Source organism: Cucurbita pepo, chromosome 20 (assembly GCF_057944985.1).
Source record: "Cucurbita pepo subsp. pepo isolate OVF chromosome 20, ASM5794498v1, whole genome shotgun sequence".
NCBI classification, from domain to species: domain Eukaryota; kingdom Viridiplantae; phylum Streptophyta; class Magnoliopsida; order Cucurbitales; family Cucurbitaceae; genus Cucurbita; species Cucurbita pepo.
The window spans coordinates 5,193,432-5,204,908 of record NC_141817.1 but is presented as its reverse complement, the minus strand read 5'-3'; the positions used below and the strand labels follow the sequence as shown (position 1 = coordinate 5,204,908).

The following is an 11,477-nucleotide window of genomic DNA, read 5'->3' as shown; positions in this document are numbered from 1 at the left end:
AATTAGGTAATGCAAGCAAGGGAGCATAACTCAATTTTTCTTTTAAAATATTAAAAGCAAGTTCTTGATCTTTTTCCCATATAAAGGATACATTTTTCTTAACAAGTTCATTCAAGGGCGAAGCAATTGTACTAAAATTCTTAATGAACCTTAGGTAGAAACTTGCAAGACCATGAAAACTTCTTACCTCACTTAGACTTTTAGGTGTAGTCCAATCTTTTATAGCGTTCACTTTCTCCTCATCAACCTCAACACCATTAGATGAAACTACAAACCCAAGATAGTTAACTTTTTCCATGCAAAAGCTACATTTCTTTAAGTTTACATACAAACATTTGTTTCTTAAAGTAGTAAAAATATTGTGTACATGTCATCAAAATAAACAACCACAAACTTACCCAAGTATTCTGGTAAGACATGGTTCATTAGTCTCATGAATGTACTAGGTGCATTAGTTAATCCAAAAGGCATAACCAACCATTCATAAAGACCATACTTGATTTTAAAACCTGTTTTTCATTCATCCCCAATATGCATGCGAATTTGATGATAACCCGATTTTAAATCAATCTTAGTAAAAAGACTACATCTATGCAATTCATCAAGCATATCATCTAATCTAGGAATTGGATGTCTATACTTTATAGTTATCTTTTTTATAGCCCTACAATTAACACACATATGCCAAGAACCATCTTTCTTAGGTACAAGTATAACTGGAACATAATAAGGACTCAAACTTTCACGTACATACCTTTTAGCAAGGAGTTCACTTACGTGCCTTTGTTTCTCTTCAGCCTCCTTTGGATTAGTCCTATATGCTGGTCGGTTTGGAATGGGCGCGCCAGGAATGAAGTCAATCTTGTGCTCAATCCCTCTAAGTGGTGGCAAACTACTAGGCATCTTCTCGGAAAATAAATCTTCAAACTCTTGCAAAAGGAAAACAAAATCACTAGGCAAAGAAGGGTTAAGCATGTTAGTAAAGTAACAAAACCCCTTGCACATAAGTACAAGAATAGTCCAGTTAGAGAGCAAAACATTCCTAGCCTCACTTATCTAATATACAAGCTTACTGATTTGGTTTTTTTCTCTCTCTCTCTCTTTTTCTTTTCTAGGTTGAGTGTTACTCTCTTGCTTGTGTGTTCACTCGTGTTTAGCACTCAACCTTCGAATCAATGTATCATTTTCTTACAAAATCATCCTCACAATTGAGCACAAGCAAATCACACTCTAAAAAAAATTGCGACGTGAGACAAGCTATGTTATAGAGCTAAGTGCAATTCAAAGGGAATAGACAACACACTCAACACATAAACAAGAGTATTAAAGGAGCAATTCGAATAACGACAAAGAAACGAATTAAAGAAAGAAAATGAATGAGGACTAATTTAGATGTAGTAACATATGAGAGTTACATATAATAATCCAGACGTAAAAAAGAAGACATTTAACATCAATAAGATTTTTTTTTTTTTCGTAACTAATTGGCAAATCTAATCAATTTACTAGCAAGAAAATTGATTTAGAAGATCTCAGAGAAGAACAAAGTGTTGATAAGATCCATTTCTAACACTTTATAAAATATGTCAACATGAATTAGAGCACATAAATAATATTTTTTTTTCACATAAATAATGTTTTTTTTTTCTTTTTGGCTATATATTTTTAAGATGGAATGTGAACATGCTACACAAACTGAAAATATATACATGGATGACAATCAAAAGAGATAAACGCAAGCAAACATATTTTCGATCTTAAGCCTAAAGCTCTGATACCAAATAATATGGAATCAACCCAAGGGAAAGTATGGAACGGATTACCTTGATGATCAAGATCAAGAGTAAAGAAAACTCATTTCTAAACTTGTGATTCTGAGCTCTCAACAAATCTACAAAAAATAGAAATTCTATTCTTTTTAATTCTAAAATGTGATGACTCTAATAAAAGAAGAGAAGGCTTTATATAGCCTTTACAACTTAACATATGTGACACATAATTCCCAAATTAAATGGGCTAGTAAATGAGAAATACCCATAACTTTTCTATTAAAATGGCTACGGTGGAATATGGTAAATTAAGTCGGTTACAATATAAAAACTCCTATATTAAAATTTAAATTATAATTAAATAATGCAATGAATTTAATATGCTTATTAGTCATAGACTAGTCTCATAAATTCAGTTGGAGTGCATTAAATGCCACTTAAAGTGCATTTAATGCATCTCTTACTTGAATCTCAACTTTGCACAACATATAATGGAGGTCTCCAAAATCTTCTAGATTTTCCTTTGATGAGCTCACCATAGCTTGAATATAAGTGTACAAGGTTTGTTGTAGCTTCTTGACTCTCGTTCTTGTAATTGGACCTTGAGATATGAAAATTCCTTGGTCGTGGTTCATATCACACACCGCCCCCTCAAGCTACACCACGGGCTGGATTGGACCTCACCACACGAATGGTTTTAGAATCGCTCCAGATGACGATGCAAACAATATTGGCTACAAAACAGGCCACATTGTTAGCTACGCAACAAGTCGCAGCAATGGCCACGCAACCAACCAATGCAACGGCCACACAACCAGCTAATGTGATGGCTACACAACTAGCCAAAAATCTGCAACTGGACAGGGGGACGAATTGGTTAAAAGACTTCACACGGTATGACCCCCGTCCGTTCGTCGGTTCAAAGGAAGATCCCACATTAGCTCAGATATGGATAGCAACCATGGAAACGACCTTTGAATCAATGAGGTGCCCTAATGACCACAAAGTAGCGTGCGCGACATATGTACTACAAAAGGACGCATAAGTGTGGGGAACAGATAACAAACAGAATATCAACCCGGGAGAGGGGATCACAACATGAGAAACCTTTAAGGAAGCCTTCCTGAAATACTACTATCAAAGGAAAACCCGTATAAAAAAAACAGCAAGAAATTAACCACCTGACCCAAGGCGTACACACTGTGGATCAGCAGGAATTCATGAGATTAAAGAGGTTTGCACCATCACTAGCACACACTGAAGAAAAACAGACAGAGAAATTTGTGTTGGGGTTGAACCCGAAGACCCGCCTCATGTTGGAGGCATTTAACCCGAAAACTTATGAAGAGGCCCTGAGGACGGCCAAGGCCCTTGAGGAACCTCCAGAGGAGAAAAACTCAGAGCCAACGGCATCCGTAGGAAAGAAACGTCCCGTTGAGGCGAACCCACGAAATTCCAACCGCCACTCAAGAGACCTCGACATCAAGACGAACGACCTGCTCCGCCTCTAGTACCTCGATACCTAGTACCGAAAAAACCTCTGTGTCACGAATGTGGGAAACAACATTGGGACAGATGTATGGCAGGCTCGAGGGTATGTTACACGTGCGGTCGTGCAGGTCACACGGCCCAATTTTGTATGGAACGGACGCGAGAAACCTAAGGGGACCCCCTAAATGAGTGGTTATTCGAGTACCCACCACGCAAACCCGCACACAGACCAGGGCATATGCAACGACCAGTAAAGAGGCGGGAACGTCTGGCACCGTGGTGACAGGTATGCTTTCTATACTAGTACACTTTGCATTGACGTTGTTTGATTCGGGTTCTACCCATTCATTTGTTTCTTTGCCATTTGTTAGTCAAGCAGGGTCCGTAGTAGAGCCCTTGATGCATGTATTGTCGGTCGGTACCCCAGCAAGAGTAGACCTGGTCACTGAAAATAGAGTAAAAGACGGACAAGTGGTAATAGCTGGATGAACCATCTAAGTAGACCTAAAAGTAGTAGATATGACGAATTTTGAAGTCATACTAGGAATGGACAGGCTAGCCGAAAACTTTGCTAGCATGGACTGCCATAAGAAAGAGGTAGTATTTACACCTCTAAACGGACTTACCTTTAAGTTTAAAGGAACCTTCACAGGCACCACCCCAAAAATAATATCGATGATGAAAGCCATACGCCTGGTATAACAAGGGGGGTGAGTGATTCTAGCCTGTGCGGTGAACACAACAGGAAAAGAGAAAACAATAGATTCGGTACCCATAGTAAACGAATTCCAAGATGTCTTCCTGGAGGACCTTCCGAGAATCCCTCCATCATGAGCCGTAGATTTCGGAATAGAACTTGAACCAGAAACGAGACCCATCTCTAAAGCCCCATACCGCATGGCCCCAATAGAACTAAAGGAACTTAAATCACAACTACAAGACCTATTAGATAAAGACTTCATTCGACCTAGTGTATCCCCTTGAGGTGCGCCAAAGTTGTTTGTTAAAAAGACAGATGGCTCTATGTGTCTATGCATTGACTACAGAGAATTAAACAAGAGGACCATAAAGAAATAATATCCATTACCCCGCATCGAGGACCTATTTAACCAACTTCGAGAGGCAATAGTGTTTTTCAAAATAGACCTTCGATCACGATACCATCAAATTAAGATTAAAAATGAAGATATACCAAAAATAGCCTTTCGAACCGGATATTGCCAGTATGAGTTTGTGGTAATGTCCTTTGGCCTCACCAACACCCCAGCAGTATTCATGGAATTAATGAACCGAGTATTCAAGGAGTGCTTAGACACGTTTGTGATCGTGTTCATAGACGACATCCTGATATACTCGAAAACCGACGAAGAACACCAAGAACACCTCTGAATAGCCCTAACTATTCTAAGGGAGAACAAATTATATGTCAAATTCTCCAAATGCGAATTTTGGCTAGGACAGGTTTCGTTCTTGGGACAGGTAGTGTCTAAAGATGGAATTTTAATAGATCCCACCAAGATAGGAGCCATCATGAAATGGAAACGGCCAACTATGGTTAAGTTTATAGAAAGTTTCTTTTGGATTATCGAGTTTCTCTTAAAGACCTTAAATATCTACCTTAACACTTTATCATACTAATTTATATTCAAAGAAAATTATGATATAATAATAAATTAATTAATTAATGAGAATGGTTAAATAATATTTAAAAAATAAATAAATTAACGGTAATTGATCCAATTGGAAGAATTATAAAAAAAACTTGCAAATACTCCTAAAATGTTAAAATTTAGTAAATAAAGCAAAAATAATAATAGAAAACAAATCGTTAAATAAAACCTACAAAAACAATCCAATCAAAACTAAATCACAAATATTTGAGAGAGATTTGAAAATTCAGTCCTTTTTTTTTTTTCTATTTTTGAAAAAAATGAGTACTAGAATTTTCTTATAAATAGGAGTGGCAATTTTTTTTATAAATAGGAGCTGTGACAAATTTTTTTATAAATAGGAGCTGTGACAATTTTTTTTATAAATAGGAGCAGTGACAACTAAGTTTGTAAAAAAAGGTACTATCATTGTTCGGCTTAGGTTTCCAAGTATTATTCTTCAGTTCTGAGAAGGCAAAAGATGCAATTTTTCACTCATATAAGAACTCCAAGTATTATTCTTCAGTTCTGAGAAGGCAAAAGATGCAATTTTTCACTCATATAAGAACTCCAAGTATTATTCTTCAGTTCTGAGAAGGCAAAAGATGCAATTTTTCACTCATATAAGAACTCCAAGTATTATTCTTCAGTTCTGAGAAGGCAAAAGATGCAATTTTTCACTCATATAAGAACTCCAAGTATTATTCTTCAGTTCTGAGAAGGCAAAAGATGCAATTTTTCACTCATATAAGAACCATATAAATGAGTATTTTTCACTCATATAAGAACCATATAAATGAGTTTGCAGCAATTCTAGACGAGGAGGAGGCCACCAGGCCACCAAGCTTGCAAGTAAATACCAAACTATTTTTATTTTAATATATATATATTTAAATAATAATTAATAATAATTTATGGGACAGAGCACCCAGCTTTGTTGCCAAACAAAGCCAAAGAGTTACACACAACTCATTCATGGGAGTTCATGCATTTGGAGAAGAATGGTGTTATTCTCCCTTTTCCACTTTGGAGGAAGGCTAGATTTGGAAGAGATCGTAAAGGTTAGTTCGTTGGGATACTGACAATGTACCTAATTTAGATCATAAATAGATTTTATTCTGGTTGTTCGGCCATTTACCTAAGTTAGATCATAAAGATTAGTTAAGATTGTGAAATTTATTTGGATTATTTGGGTAAATTAAAAAGTTAGGTAAATTATTTTTTTTTTTTTTATTTTTTTTTTTTTTTTTTGTAAAAACAAAGGTGTATGGCCGGAGTCCAAGAGTTTTGGAGAACAGGGCATAGTTGGAGGTGTTCCATCGAGGTGGAAAGGAGGGTGCATGGATAAAACCCCAGATGGAGTCCCTTGTAGCCGGTACAATTGTTAATCATAATTTGATATTTTATTATTATTTTTAATTCAAATTAAAGGGTGATTAACTTCATTAATTTTGATTACGATTAATATAGGAAATTAATAGGAGCAAAATATTTGAATAAGGGGGTAATCGCTTACTTGAAATCCCAAAATTTAACGGATGAACTCCCATTGATCGTCAACTCCACACGCGACTACGTAGGTCATGGAACCCACACGCTATCGACGGCCGGCGGCAGCTATGTCTCTGGCGTCAGCGTATTTGGGTCCCAAGGCCCGCGTCGCTGCCTATAAGGTCTGCTGGCCGTTCAACAACAGTGGCAGCTGCTACGACATCGACGTTGTTGACGGATTTGATCAAGCCATCCACGACGGCGTCGATGTCCTTTCGCTTTCCATCGGCAGTCCACCAGCCGAATACTATGATGATACCATCGCCATTGCTTCCTTTCTTGCAATAAAGAAAGGAATCCCCGTGGTGTGCTCTGCTAGCAACTCCGATCCGAGCATGGCGAGTGCGACGGTCGGGGCTAGCACTTTGGACCGTGAATTTCAAGCCCCCATTGAGCTTGGAAACGGGCAACGGTTCTGGGTTTGTTTAAGAATATTTAGTAATGAATTATAATTTTACATATATATTATATTTGATTTTTATAAGCAAATATCCCTTCCATTATTGCTTAACCTTTGTATCATATTTGTCCTCGTTTGGTTGAACATAAAAATTGTTCCCGGTGATTAGGAGTTGAGCCTTTCGAGACCATTAGCAAGAAGAAAGCTATACCCATTGATAACTGGAGCTCAGGCGAAAGCAACGACCGCCTCTGCCGACGATGCCATGCTCTGCAAGCCGAAAACTTTGGATCATTCTAAAGTGAATGGGAAGATCTTGGTTTGCTTGACAGGGGGCTCTTCGAGAATTGACAAAGGAATGCAAGCCGTCCTCGCCGGTGCTGTCGGAATGATTCTCTGCAACGATAGGTTTAGTGGATTTAAAATCATCGCTGATCTCCATGTTCTTCCAGCTTCCCATATCAGTTACAACGACGGGCAAGATGTTTTCTCATACATCAATTCCAAGAAGTAAACAAATTACAATTTCTTTACTTCTTTATGAATCTTCGTTGGAATCTTTCTCTCATTGTTGTTGTTTTTGACAGAAATCCGATAGGATATTTGTTCCCACCGTCGTCCAAAGTTAATACCAAACCTTCTCCGACCATGGCGGCTTTCTCATCCAGAGGACCCAACATAGTTTCTCCGGAAATTATCAAGGTTTGGTTATGAATTACGACACCCATTTGAGATTATCAAGAACAGAGCTCATGAGTTTCTAATTTTTTGCAGCCGGACGTGACAGCGTCGGGAGTGGACATAATCACGGCATTCTCCGGCGCCGTGAGCCCAACAGGGGAGCCATTCGACAACAGAACAGTTCCATACATAACAATGTCTGGGACCTCCATGTCCTGTCCCCACGTCTCCGGCATTGTCGGCCTCCTCAAAACTCTCCACCCCGAATGGAGCCCCGCCGCCATCAAATCCGCCATAATGACCTCTGCCATAATTAGCGACAACACAATGAACCTCATCCTCGACGGCGGCTCCCCTATCTTCGCTCCAGCCACCCCCTTCATATATGGGTCAGGGCACATCCACCCCACTGGCGCCATCGACCCCGGCCTCGTCTACGACCTCTCCCCCAACGATTACTTAGAATTCCTCTGCGCCAGCGGCTACAAGGAGAAGAACATTCGAGTATTCGCCGATGAAAATTTCAAGTGCCCTGTTTCTTGTTCTATTTTAAACTTTAATTACCCTTCCATTGGGGTTCAGAACTTGACTGGATGTGTCACCCTTACTAGAAGGCTGAAGAATGTTATGAGGCCGGGGGTTTATAGAGTTAGAGTTCAACAGCCGGAAGGAGTTAAGGTTTCAGTGAAGCCAAGAGTTCTGAAGTTTTGGAAGATTGGAGAGGAGAAGAGGTTTGAATTGACAATGACCGGAGCTATGGCGGAGGGTCAAATTGGTTATGGTACGCTAATTTGGACCGATGGCAAGCACTTTGTTAGGAGTCCAATTGTGGTTTCTTCTGGCCTTTTTTGAACCCATTTTGTTAGGAGGGTTACTAGATATGAACTTAGTTCTTAGGAATTCTTTCTTTTTATTTGAAACATTTCCCGGTTTTCGTTTTTAGTTTAATGAATTATTTTAGTTTAACCAATTATTGAAACAAACAATTTCTTTTCATCTCTCTATTTCATCGAGACTCTGTTCGAGACAGTGCCCAGATTGTTACGCCTTTCGTGCAGGTCGAAACTTATCTTACAAGGAATTTTGCTACCTCGGATCGTTATAGTTTCACCAGGGTTTTGATCGCTGGCTCACTTGTTATCAGGTCACCAACTTCCTGGACCTTCCGACACTAGGTAGGTGTCAGTTTTCATAATGGTCTGCGGGTGATATTGTTTTAATTGAAGAGAGAGGTTCGAGAGGTTCACAACCATTTTTTTAAAAGAATGAGAGTGGCATGACAAGTAACACACTTGACAAGAGATAGATACGGGTGAGAGGGGCCGAGCTTGGACCAAGTTTCCATTTCCAAGTATGATTCTCCGCCTCAAGGTATCTTCTTCTTTCATCTCGAGAGCACAATTTTCAATCAAATGAAAAGGTTATTTATCCTAAAACTTGTAATAAGTTTGATAATAAACTCAATTTTAGGTTAGGTTGGATTGAGTTTCATTTATTCAATTTATTATTTTTTAATAGAAGGAAAATGTTAGTTTGTAAAACGTCAATTTATTTATTTTCAAATATTTATTACAATTTAAATATATATTTTGAAAAAGTTACTTCTAAATAATTTAAAATTATTTTAAAGAGAATAAATCATAATAAAATAATTATGAAATTAAATAAATCGTCTTAAGAAATATTGTCGGTATGACAGTTGGGAATTAGTTGGAAATTGGTCAAATTTTTCTCTTAGGAATACCATGGCTCTTTCAAATTAGTATCACCTTCTTTCCGTAATTGTAACAAATACCTTAAAATTTATTTCTTTGAGAACTCTTGTTGTTGTTCGAGCTCTCCAAGGTTGTGCAGTTACTTAGTGACTTCTTTCTTTGTCAACATTTTTGGCATGCGGTTTATTGTTGCTCCGACTTTTACTTGTGTAGAACACTTCTTTTTCACTCTTCGCGTGATACCTCTCATTTGCTTAGCTATGGCTTCTTGGCTGGTTGGCTGACAACTTCTTTTTCACTCTTCGGCGTGATACCTCTCATTTGCTTAGTTATAGCTTCTTGGCTGGCTAGCTGGGAAGTATTGAGTCATCGTGATGTCATGTTGTAAAATTGATAACAGCTCGTTCTCCAAAAGTTGTAGTTTCGTATGGTTCTTATTTGAGAACAACTTCATGAACATGTCTCATGCTTCTTTCGGTGTCTTGTCATCCCAAATGTGCTTTTTCTTCGGTTGTGGTTTTCAAGGCAAACATTGCTTCTGATGTGGAAAACCAAAAAAAGCTAAAATCACAAAGCATACTAAGAATTCGAAGAGTCAGACAACCTACACCAACCTTGCTCTGATACCATGCTAGGAATCACAAAGCTCTACAATCGTATGATATTATCCCATTTGAGCATAAATTCTCATTGCTTTGTTTTTTGTTTCCCCAGAGGCCTCATACCAATGAAGATAGTGTTTCTTACTTATAAACCCATGATCAACCCCTTAATTAGCCGATGTGAGACTCCTCTCCCAACAATCCTCAACATATTTGGCTCGAATATTCACCATTGTAAATAAGATGAAAATTCATGGTAAAAACATGAAACAAGTGGTGATTATTGAAAAAATCTTGAGATCAATGACCTCAAGATTTGACTGTTATATGTTCGATTGAAGAGTCTAGATGAATTGCAAAGCATCTTGCTGGTACATGAGCAAAGACGGAATGAACATGTAGATGATGAACAAGCATTAAAGGTGACATACGATAATAGAATCGGTGAAAGAGAATGTGATCAAGCTCATAAATTTTTTCAAGGAAGATGTAGAGGAAGAGGTAGACATCCATTCAACAAAGCTATAGTTGAGTGTTACAAGTATCATCAATTATGACATTTAAGATATGAGTATTCTCAATGGGAAAGGAAGTGCATTATGCTAAGCTTGAGGAGATAGAAGAAATGTTGTTGATGTCGTATGTGGAGCTCAATCAATCAATGTGTCCAACAAGGAATAGTTCTCCGATCTTGAATTTCGATCTTGCTTGTAGAGTGATTCGAACCTCAAACAAGTATTCTTGCCTTGAGATATTCGATCAATAAGGTAATCCGAATCTTACTCCCCTTGTAGTGATTTTCATATCATTTGATATCAGAGCTTTCCCTTGAGCTGATTTCCTTATCATTTTGGTATCTAACACTTTCCCTTGGGTTGGTTCCACATTGTTTGAATGATATGAAATCACTACAAGGGGAGTAAGATTCAGATTACCTTGTTGATCGAATATCTCAAGGCAAGAACACTTGTTTGAGATTCAAATCACCCCACAAGCAAGATCGATCATGTCTAGCTTGAATGATTCTTGTTGATCAAATATCTCAAGGCAAGAACATTTGTTTGAGATTCGAATCACTCCACAAGCAAGATTGATCATGTCGAGCTTGAATGATTCTACATGCAACCTAAACTACATAGAATTGTAAATAAACTTAGCCATTGACTAAAGAAAAGCACAAATGCTCATTTTACTATATTTTCCAAGTCTACTTACAAATAGAACATACATGTCTTTACATAGCTTCAAAATAGAACTCTCGACTTTACACGAGACATTTCAAGAGTTTGTAACATTCATACGCCACTAGCATTTTCTTTATATCTTCATTGAAGTATATTGTATGATTGATGTCTCTTGGTTCATATCAGGAGAGCTTATGCTTTAGGTGGACAATATCATACGATTGTGGAGGGTTAACTCTTTATTCGAGTTGGTACGATTGAACCCAATTTATAATTTTTTTTGGATGATCGAACTTTTTCGAAAACCGTAGAAAAGAACCCTAATTCACTCCAAATTGGGGTTGGATGGAAAAAGGTTGTTTGTATAAATGGTTGGTGGCGCAATCATAGAAAACTGAATCGGACAAGGAAAGTCAATGTTGGAGCCTAATCTAC

At 37.8% G+C, this 11,477-nt stretch overlaps 1 pseudogene; it reads left to right on the top strand.

Annotated features, from left to right (window-relative positions):
• The first annotated feature begins 5,894 nt into the window (after positions 1–5,894).
• Positions 5,895–8,393, top strand: LOC147786417 (subtilisin-like protease SBT5.4; annotated as a pseudogene).
• The last annotated feature ends 3,084 nt before the right edge of the window (positions 8,394–11,477 follow it).